Raw genomic sequence first — 10,721 nt, 5'->3', positions numbered from 1 at the left:
GCAGGACCCCTGATTTCTTTCTTTTTCTTTCTTTCTTTTTTTCTTTTTTTTTTTGGAGATAGAGTTTTGCCCTTGTTGCCCAGGCTGGAGGGCAATGGTGCTATCTCAGCTCACCGCAATCTCCGCCTCCCATGTTCAAGAGATTCTCCTGCCTCAGCCTCCCAAGTAGCTGGGGTTACAGGCATGTGCCACCATGCCTGGCTAATTTTGTATTTTTAGTAGAGATGGGGTTTCTCCATGTTGGTCAGGCTGGTCTCGAACTCTGGACCTCAGGCGATCCTCCCACCTCAGCCTCCCAAAGTACTGGGATTACAGGCATGAGCCACCACGCCTGGCTAGGACCCTTAATTTCTAATCCAGATTGATTTTTTTTTTCACTGCCCTTGTGAGTACGAAATGTTTCTTTAAAAATATACCCATGGCACTTATGGCTCCAGCTTCTCACTGATTCCAAAGCATTTGCTCCTAGTTGGTCCAAACAGATAAAGTGTGTTGGACTTTGTGGTTGTTTTTGAGCCTGATGGAAGTAACAATCACAGTCCAAGAGCCAGAAGGATTCAAGATGTCACTTTAGAGTTTTCATGAAATGCATACCCTGAATGGTGTGACTCGGTCTCTCCTGGTTTTTATTTTATTTTATTTATTATTTTTTGAGATGGAGCCTAACTCTGTTGTCCAGGCTGGAGTACAGTGGCGCCATCTCAGCTCTCTGCAACCTCCACCTCCTGGGTTTAAAGTAGTTCTCCCTGCTTCAGCCTCCCAAGTAGCTGGAACTACAGGCGCCCGCCACCACACCCAGCTAATTTTTGTAGTTTTAGTAGAGACAGAGTTTCGATATATTGGCCAGGCTGATCGTGAACTATTGACCTCAGGTAATCTGCCCACCTAGGCCTCCCAAAGTGCTGGGATTACAGGCATGAACCACTGCACTTGGCCTCTCCTGGTTTTTAAAACCAGTGTTTTCAAATGCACCAGCCAGGGACAGATGTTGTGTAAATTATTACTGCTGCCTCCAAGGGCAAACACCCTGAGGACTAAAGAATATTTGAAACTTCAGTCTTGACTTTAATACTGCCCACTCTGAGCCCCTAAGCAGGCGATATTAGTGCTGAAACTGCTTACTCTGTATTTTCAGCAAACAGGCTGCTACTCATACCTTTGCAGCCTCTCTCATCAAACCTCCTGAGAGACCCCTGCTGCTGGGAGAGTCCCAGGAGTGAAAGGGATAGGGGAGGAAGGGAAAGCAATGGAAGGATGGGGTGGGTAAATTGGAAATATGGTACTTCCTGGTGTGGCACTGAGCACCATTGTGGGTGCTTCAGTACATGGGTACGTGGCATTCAGATTTCCACAAAAAATGAGATGCTAAATTGCTAATAGCTTCCCAGGGGTTCACTTCCCTGCTGTTATGCCTTCCATGATTTCATCAGAGTTTAGACGCATTAAAATATTACAATTTAGGCCCACGTGTGAGGCATTCAGTCATGCACTTGACATTGATGCCGAAATCTTTTAAGTAATCCAATTGCAAGTCAGTATCAACGGACAATTCCAAATGAGATCACTCTTACCCTACGAAGCTGTGGTATCCGTAGCTTTCAAGTTGTTGTAGTGATACACAGAACAAGTTTGGCCTGTTGCTTTTAATTCTCAGAATTTGTGTCTTTTCCACATCATCTGGTTTTTTTTTCTTCATCTCTCCAACCTGACTAATTCAGCCTTCAGTTTTATTTCATAATTGCTCTTCTCACATAATTGCTTAATCCCCACTCCCCCATCTTTGATCCAAATGATGTTTAAGATTTTGAATTTCCACTGTGGTTCCCAAAACTCTTTGGATTATGAAACCACAGACATGGTTTTTAAATCCAATCAAGCATACTGAGACATGCGTGTCTAATGTGTCTTCAGATAGGTGGCATCTGTAACTAGGTAGAAATCTATTTTAAATACTAGTCTGCACATTTATTCTGGATTTTTTCAAGTTGTTATCATGTAGCCATCACTTATTTTGTCTTTTCAGCTTGATATTTTCCTTCTGGGTCAGGAACTTTTTAGCATGTTCTCAGGTACTGTAAGAGAAAGATTTTGATTTATTCAACCTTTTGCAAATTCAAGAGCATGGCTCATGCTTCTTCTTTTTTTCCCCTTGACTTAGATTTATTTGTACAAATAGCACAGGAGGACCCCAGCCCCATGCAGACGCCAGCCCGGGGGGTGACATCAGTCCTTCTCTCCTCACGTTGGCAGACAGAGATATCTACTCTGAAGACTTTGTAGTGGCCTGGGCACCTTTGGGAGCCTGAGCTGGAACTGCAGCTGGAGCTGCAGCCTGGCCTTTGGTTTGATCCTTGGCCTTGACCCTGGTTTTTGGCCAGCAGAGCCTGAGCCCCTTGGCAATGCAGGCACGAGCACGCTTCCCAAGTTTGGGGTGGGCAATGTAGGCAAGTTGATGGAGCTTGTGGCTGATACCCTTTGGGATCTTGGGCTTAACCTCCTTGGCTTTACGAGGGCCTTGATGGCCTTGGCATGTGCACTCATGGCCTTGGCCTTTTTGGCCCGCATCTTCTTTAGGCCCTTCTTGTTGTGCTTCTTAGCAAAGCGCATGTTCCTCAGGAACTTGGAGTCCACCCCCTTAACAGATATGTGTCTTTGTGATCGGGGTTTCTTGATACCATTTTTGTGCCATTTTCGAGACTGGTTGTGTGTGGTGTGGTTCTTGGACTTGGCCATGTCTGCATCTAAGCCGCAACTCCCGAAATGCCTAGAACCGGAAGAGCGGCTCATGCTTCTTGAGATTGCAAGTGAGATTTTGATTGCTTCTCTCACAATTATTGATGTATGTAATATATTCAGACCTGTCGTTTACAGACCCCACCTAGGAGGCAGAGTTGGTATAAAATTGAAATAATTACCCACTTGGTCCCCTTTCAAAGTTGCAGTGTGATCGTTCCTCTGGGGTTAACACTTGGGTGTTAAACACGTTTTCTTATCTGGCAAACACACTGAGAACCTGTTGTGCCAGCCCCAGTTCCTGGTGCTGGGCATACGGAGGGAAGCAGAGGAAAATCAGAGAAGGGCCTTTTCTGTGGGAAACTGGTGATGGTGGCAAAATATGGACAGATTTTATCCCTAACAGAGCATGATGGGAAGATGCTATGGAAGCCAGAAGAGGGGCATCTGACCTGCCTCTGGAAGGCCAGAATGGCTTCCCGGTGCAAGCAGCACCTCAGCGGAGCGTTACAGGAAAAACAAGAGTTAGGCAGACAGAACAGGCCAATCAGTGTAAATGGTGCTTGAGGCCGGGTGTAGTGGCACACGCCTGTAATCCCTGCACTTTGGGAGACTGAGGCAGGCAGATCACCTGAGTCCAGGAGTTTGAGACCAGCCTGACCAACATGGTGAAACCCTCACCTCTTTAAAAAAAATTAGCTGGGTGTGGTGGTGCATGCCTGTAATCCCAGCTGTTCAGAAGGCTGAGGCACGAGAATCACTTGAACCTGGGAGATGGAGGTTGCAGTGAGCCAAGATTGCACCACTGTACTGCAGCCTGGGCCACAGAACAAGACTCTGTCTCAAAAAAAAAGTGCTTGAAAGCACTCTTTATGTAAATTAAGATCTTGCTTGTCGGCTGGGCGCGGTGGGTCACGCCTGTAATCCCAGCACTTTGGGAGACCAAGGTGGGAGGATCAACTGAGTTCAAGAGTTTGAGACCAGGTTGGCCAATATGGTGAAACCCTGTCTCTACTAAAAATACAAAAAGAACTAGCCAGATGTGGTGGCATGTGCCTGTAGTTCCAGCTACTGGGGAGGCTAAGGCTGGTGAATCTCTTAAACCTGAGAGGCAGAGGTTGTAGTGAGCCAAGTTTGCACCATTGCACTCCAGCCTGGGTGGCTGAGCAAGATGCCATCTCAAAAAACAAAAACAAAAACAAAATCTTGCTTGTCTATGAATAGCCAAGATCTAAATGAATAATTGCTGAAACAAGCTAAAAGCTAATTTCTCTCACACATAAAGTCCGGACATGATATTGAGGCTCTGTGGTGTCAGCAACACAAGGTCCTGCTATCTTGTTGCACTGCCATGTGTGGCTCCATCTCCAGGTTGCCTCTTGGTCTAAGATGGTTGCAGGAGCTCCAGCTGCAACAGCCTCATTCCAGGCAGCATAAACATAGAAGGGAAGGAAGAGAACACCTCGCCTTTTTTTCTGAGACGGAGTCTCCTTGCTCTGTCACCCAGGCTGGAGTGCAGTGGTGCAATCTCGGCTCACTGTAACCTCTGACTCCCTGGTTCAAGAGATTCTCCTGCCTTAGCCTCCCGAGTAGCTGAGACTACAGGCGTGCACCACCACGCCCAGCTAAGTTTTCTGTGCTTTCTAGTAGAGACTGGATTTCACCATATTGGCCAGGGTGGTCTTGATATCTTGACCTCGTGATCCGCCCACCTTGGCATCCCAAAGTGCTGGGATTATAGGCATGAGCCACCGCACCCGGCTGCCCTCACCTTTTAAGGAGGCCCTTTGATGTGTCGTATCTTCCTCACTGACCAAAACACGTCACATTGTTCCACATACCTGCGAGGAAGGCTAGGGTATGAGGTCTTTGACAGGATGGCAACGTGTCCCGGCATAATAGAAGTCAGTGTCGTTACTGAAGAAGGGGAACTACTGGGAAGCGACCAACTGTCTGTGCCCTCACGATTGGGTTGGGGGAGAAGGCTACCCACGCAGAGGAGAGGAGGAAAGCTTATCTCATTTCAGAGAATAAAAATAAGTAGGCCAATTTGGTTTAGAGTTTGGTTTCCCAAGCGATAAGGCTGGAAAATAAACAGATGATGGGTTGTGGGAGGTCTTGTAAACTGTGCCCTGCTGGGGAGCTGGAGTTCTCTCCTGAGGACCGTGGTGAGTGGTTGAAGGGGTTTTATCATTTGAGGTAGAGGGGGAAAGGCATTGGGAGGTGAGAGCAGCCATATCATTAGGAGGCACTCACAGCCTTTTGAAAGAAATGATGACAGCCGGAACTAGGTGGTGGAATCAGGGATGGGGAGAAGCAAGCAGATTCCAGAGATATTAGAGAGGCAGAACTGATCAGAAGTAGGTGAGATGTAGGTGACACGTAGGTGTAGAGAGATTAATGATGGCAGACACCCAGGCCTCTGGGTGGATGTGATGCCATCCATTGAGATAACAGGAGCTCTGGAGAAGCTGGCGGAGAAAGTGAGCATGGCTCGGGCATTGCATCTACACATACAGATTCGATTGATCCATTTTTTAGCAACTTTCTTGGGGTGTAATTTACATACCACAAAATACACCCATTTTAAGTGTACAGTTGGACGAGTTTTAATAACATACAGTTGTGCAACCCTCACCATTACCCAGTGTTGAAAGACGTCCACTGTCCCAGAAAGCTCCACTGTGCCCATTAACAGCCAAGTGCTTCCTATCCTGAGTGCCAAGGAACCACTGATCTGTTTCTGTCAGATCCACTTCTTAAAGTGTAAATTCAGTAAAATGATGAGTGCAGTGATTCTCTGTCATGGAAGGTGCAGGGGGTCGGGGGGGGGGGTCATGATCCCCCAGGACTGTGTAAAAGAATCATCCAGGAGGCTTTTTCAGACTGCACATCTGTCCCATGCCCTCTCAAGAGTTGAGTTCCCTTCATCTCCCCCTCTCCCCAGAGGGAGTCATTGTTAGAGTCTGGGATAAGAAGTATTCTTCAAGTTTGCCGGCCTGGCGTGGTAGCTTGCACCTGTAACCCCATCACTTTGGGAGACCAAGACAGGTGGATCACTTGAGGTCAGGAGTTCAAGACCAGCCCAGCCAACATGGTGAAACCCCATTTCTACTGAAAATACAAAAATTAGCCAGGTATGGTGGCAGGTACCTGTAATCCCAGCTACCCAAGAGGCCAAGTCAGGAGAATTGCTTGAACCTGGGAGGTGGAGGTTGCAGTGAGCCGAGATCATGCCACTGCACTCCAGCCTGGGCAACCGAGCAAGACCCTCTCTCAAAAAAAAAAAAAAAAGTATTTTTCAAGTTTGCTGGGGCAGACAATGATAGGGAGCCCCTAAGCGTGTTGGTTTTTAATAACTAGCCTGATAGATATTTTATTTTACTATATTGTTTTCAACCAGACATTGACACTCCTAGATAGAGCTCAGATTTCTGTTATGTCCCAAATACCAGATGAGATGGTGCTCAAAAGCATGCTCTACATGACATTGCACTTTTTGAGGAAGTCCCCTTGATTCTCCGCAGAAAGTATCTCAGTATTACCAATTGCACTCCTTGAATGAAGTTTTTCAAATGCAATTCAGCAATTTACAAATCCAAAGGGTGCCCCAGCCTCACTTGATACTATAACCATCTTTTTTGGCTGTGAATAATTCCACATGTAAACACAGATGGAGGATTCTTTTTTAGTGGCAATGCAACTCTGTTGAGTGGTTTGAGGACACACTGGTTTGAATGTCCCTGGTTTTCTTCAGGATGACTGTTCCATCAGGGACACCTTTTCTTAGTACTTGACTTTGAACTACAGATATCTGAAGCCTGTCAGACTCCATTTCAATTATCCGTATCTTTAGTAATATCAAGATTTCTTAATTAGTTGCTAACACCATCAATACTATGAAGCTTAAGATTGCTGTTTTACAGACGAGTATTACATAGGCACTTTTTCCTCCGCTCTCTTATCTCAATGCATGAAGGATTCAAAGTGGCTTTTGGGTAGATTTTAGTCCTAACACATTTCCATTCCCCAAAAGGACTTCTCTACTGTCTTACACTCCCTTGCATAGGTAGGCAAAGTGAAAATATTACACACCATACAACCCAAAGCCTTAAAAACCGCCTTACCAAATACTCTTCATATTCATCTTTTCTTCTAGCTGGCAGTACCGGTATTGCAAGTCTTTGAAATCAACGCTCAACTTCTCCAGGAAAAAATTAGCAGAGAGGTTATCAGGCATTTCTTCATCCCACACATAGTTTTTGAGCATCTACTATGTGCTAGACCCTATTCTAGGCACATGGGAGGCAACACTGAACAAGACAAGAAAGGTCTCTGCTTCCTGTGGCAGAAATTCTGGTGGGACAAGAAACAATAAGCAGGACGATGTCCAAGTAGTAAGGAAAGCAAAGCAGACACAGTGTGGATATGTGAGTGGGGAGGGTCGTTAGAGAGGCCTTTGGAGGAGGTGGAATTTACACCGCATCCAGATGGAGAAGGGAGTAGTTGAGGTCAGGAGGGCCATTCCAGAGAGAGGGCCTGGGAGAGGAGAGGGCTTGGCATGCTCAAGGCATTTCCAGTATGTTGGGGGTCTGCAGAAGAATGATTGGTGTGGGAGGAGACTGGTATGTAATGGGGGAACCACAGGGCACTCTCCAGATCAGCTGACCTGTAGTTCACAGCAAGACATTTGGCGTTCATGGTAAGGGCCATGGAAAATCACTGGGGGAAGGGCTTTAAGCAGGCTAGAAGCATGGTGTGCTTGGCTGGGTAGAAAGATTATTCTGACTGAGGAGTAAAGGCTAGACCATAGGTGGGACAAGAGGAGGCGGGGAGACTGGCTAGGAAGCCATTGCATCGTGGAGGTGAGAGACGACTGTGGCTCTGAATTGGATAATGGTGTGGCAGGTAAAGGAGGAGTGGGATTGGGGACATATTTTGGAGTTGGAACACTGGGCTTTGATGACATGAGAGGTGAGGAAAGAGAGGGATCAAACACAGCTTCAAGACTCTTGGCTGGATGACAGGACGGCAGGGGTGCTGTTTACCAGGGTGGGGAGGAGAGTGTGGGATGTGGAGAGGTCTATTTTGAACATGTTAAGTGTGAGATGTCTAGTCATTCATTCATTCAGCTCTCCTAGAATGTACATTCGGTTTCAAACACCAAGCACTCTCACTGGAATCATAAACAAGCCAGAGCCCTTGCCTTCTAGCATTCCTAGACTATGTGAGGAGGTGGACCTGCAGAAGAGGGCTGCGGTGGTCACAACAGAGGGGTGTCAATGGACCAGCCATGCTCACCTGAAGCAGGGCTTAGGGATGCGTAGGAGACAAAAGCGCTCTGGGCTGGGTCTTGGGGGATGAGGGCAATAGCCAAGCTTTCCCAAAAGGGAGATTTTCTTTGGGCATTGGAGATGGTGGCTGTAGGGGCTTAATCATCCAGCCCCAGAAGGAAGGATCTTCCAGAGCAGCAGTCAAACCACAGTTACTGTGGACCAAACTGAAATATTTACACATGCCAGATAGCGTTGATTTTTTTAAAAAAAATGTATGAATATGCTGTTAGAGTGAACTCTAAGTTTCTCTTCAAAGAATCAGTATGTCAGTACATTCAGCTCTCTTATTCTGTAATTCTCCATTTTAAGGTTTAACTTCCTGGTTCTCTGCGCTTCCTTGCCTCTAGTTTCAATAAACTAGTTTCCCGCCAGTTCTAATCAGCAGTTCACATCTGTTCCTCTGGTCCCCTGCTTTGTCCTGACTCATCCTGATCACCTGCTCTATCCTGACTCATCCTGTCACCTGTTTTGACCTGAGTCACCTCCGGTCACCTGCTCTGTCATAACTGTTTTTCCCGCCAAACCACTCACCCCGCCACTCTGGCTCATACCGCTGCTCCCTTTAAAAGAGCCAATTGGAATTAGCTTATACAATGCAGTCCAACCGTAGCCAATAGGGGAATGACACAGCAGCAGGGGCTGCATCAGGGATAAGACCCTCTTCCCCTCCTCTGTTCAGGTGTGCACTCGCCATTGCTCCATTTATGAGGCGGACCTTTTTTAGAAGTAAATTGCCTTGCTGAGAAAATTAATATTCAAGTGCTACTTCTTTGCAGCACACAAAATTTACATATAACAATACTACGTTCACCAAAAATAAGAATTTTGAAAAGGAAAATGTATATTCTTGTATTGATTTTTTAATTTTTACACAGGGTCTCTGTTATCCAGGCTGGAATGCAGCAGTACTATCATAGCTCCCTGCAAACTTGACCTCCTAGGTTCAAGCGATCCTCCTGCCTCAGCCTCCTAAGTAGCTGAGACTACAGGTGCATGCTACCACGGCAGCTCTTTTTTTTTTTTTTTTTTTTTTCTAGAGACAAAGTTTTGCTATGTTGCCCAGGTTGGTCTCAAACTCCTGAGCTCAAGTGATCCTCCCACCTCAGCCTCCCAAAGTGCTGAGATTGTAGGCATGAGCCACTGCACCCAGCCAGAAAAGGTATTTTTCCATGTCTGAAGGTGTCTCTCCATGTAGGGATGTAGAGACGTTAAAGAACATGTCCAAGGTCACTCAGGTAATAAGTGCCCAGCCAGAATTTTATCCCAGTAGGTCAGGCTCCAGTGCCTACTCTTGCCCCTGCCCCTGTATGTGCCATCATGGGATGCTTAGCTGGTGAAAATCAAGACATTTCAGAGCAGTGTGTTCAGCGTGATCATGATACTTTTTATGTATATGGGGTGGGGGCACTTCATCACAAACGTATATTCACATGTATATTCTATGCATGGAATTTTTCTAGGAGGATTTTTTTTTTTTTTCAAAAAAGAGTTTTGCTCTGTTGCCCAGGCTGGAGTGCAATAGCACAATCTTGGCTCACTGCAACCTCCACTTCCTGGGTTCAAGCAATTCTCCTGCCTCAGCCTCCTGAGCAGCTGGGATTATAGGAACCCACCACCATGCCCAGTGAATTTTTTGTATTTTTAGTAGAGATGGCATTTAACCATGTTGGCCAGGCTGGTCTTGAACTCCTGACCTCAGGTGATCTGCCTGCCTTGGCCTCCTAAAGTGGTGGGATTGCTGGAGGAGGATTTTTTTTTTTTTTCACTTTCAGGTTATGTTTGAGAAGTAGGAGTGAGGTTAGAGGAAAAGGAAACTTTAAATGTCATATTTTTCTGCAGCTTGGGTTTTTTTTTTTTTTTTTTTTAGTGAAACTGTATTAATTTGTCATTAAAATCTTAAATTCAGGCCATCCAGGCAGGGCAAGGCCAGCATCTGTGTTCCACCTGGCTGCCCACCCATTCTACCTTTGTGAAGTTCTCAGCATACTGGGTCATTTGCCATCTGGCTGCTGCCCAAGGCCACTTTGGGGCATACTTGGGTAGCAAGGACACTCACTTTGGAGGCTTATCTTTTGTAAATTTAGTTCCTGAACCTTCTTGCTCACACCTCACACCGGTGTCTATTGCCTTCACCTTGGAGTCTGAGGTCTAGAGAGAGGTCATAGAATTCTTTCATTGTTGCACTGGGAGGAACATTATTGTCTTGCCTGAGGGACTGCAATACAAGCCAGCATAGGAATGGGAACCATAGATCCTGGACAACCTGGAATAACTAGAGGGTACAGATAGCCCAAGCGGAGTACCTCCAGGTAGCAGTAAAGAGGGAAAAGGGTGATTAGGTTCAGACGTTGCTACATTATTTGCCTGATACCATCTCAGTGTGGTAAATAACCTTAACCACAGATGTGCCAAATAGGTTCCAATGATTGTTGGCTCCCAGGAGCACTTAATTGAGAAAAGCCCTGCAGAGAAAAATGAATTAGTAATTGATTAGCGATGTCTGCTATTGGCAAGACCATTGCCATTGCCATTGCCATAGATACCTCAAGTTTGTGTGCCAGGTAGTTCTCATCCCAGCTTGCGTTCAATCCTGCCTTTGGTTTTGCCCTCAGATGAGAAGAGTAATTCAGTCTCCCAGCTGATACGTATCTC

At 46.1% G+C, this 10,721-nt stretch overlaps 1 pseudogene; it reads right to left on the bottom strand.

Moving 5' to 3' along the window:
• Positions 1-2,184: 2,184 nt before the first annotated feature.
• LOC116533232 lies at positions 2,185-3,323 on the bottom strand (annotated as a pseudogene).
• Between the last annotated feature and the right edge of the window lie 7,398 nt (positions 3,324-10,721).

Source organism: Sapajus apella, unplaced genomic scaffold, assembly GCF_009761245.1.
Source record: "Sapajus apella isolate SASKATOON/1434 unplaced genomic scaffold, GSC_monkey_1.0 scaffold80, whole genome shotgun sequence".
Lineage (NCBI taxonomy): Eukaryota > Metazoa > Chordata > Mammalia > Primates > Cebidae > Sapajus > Sapajus apella.
The sequence above is the reverse complement of the archived record's forward strand: the minus strand, read 5'-3'. Positions and strand labels throughout refer to the sequence as shown.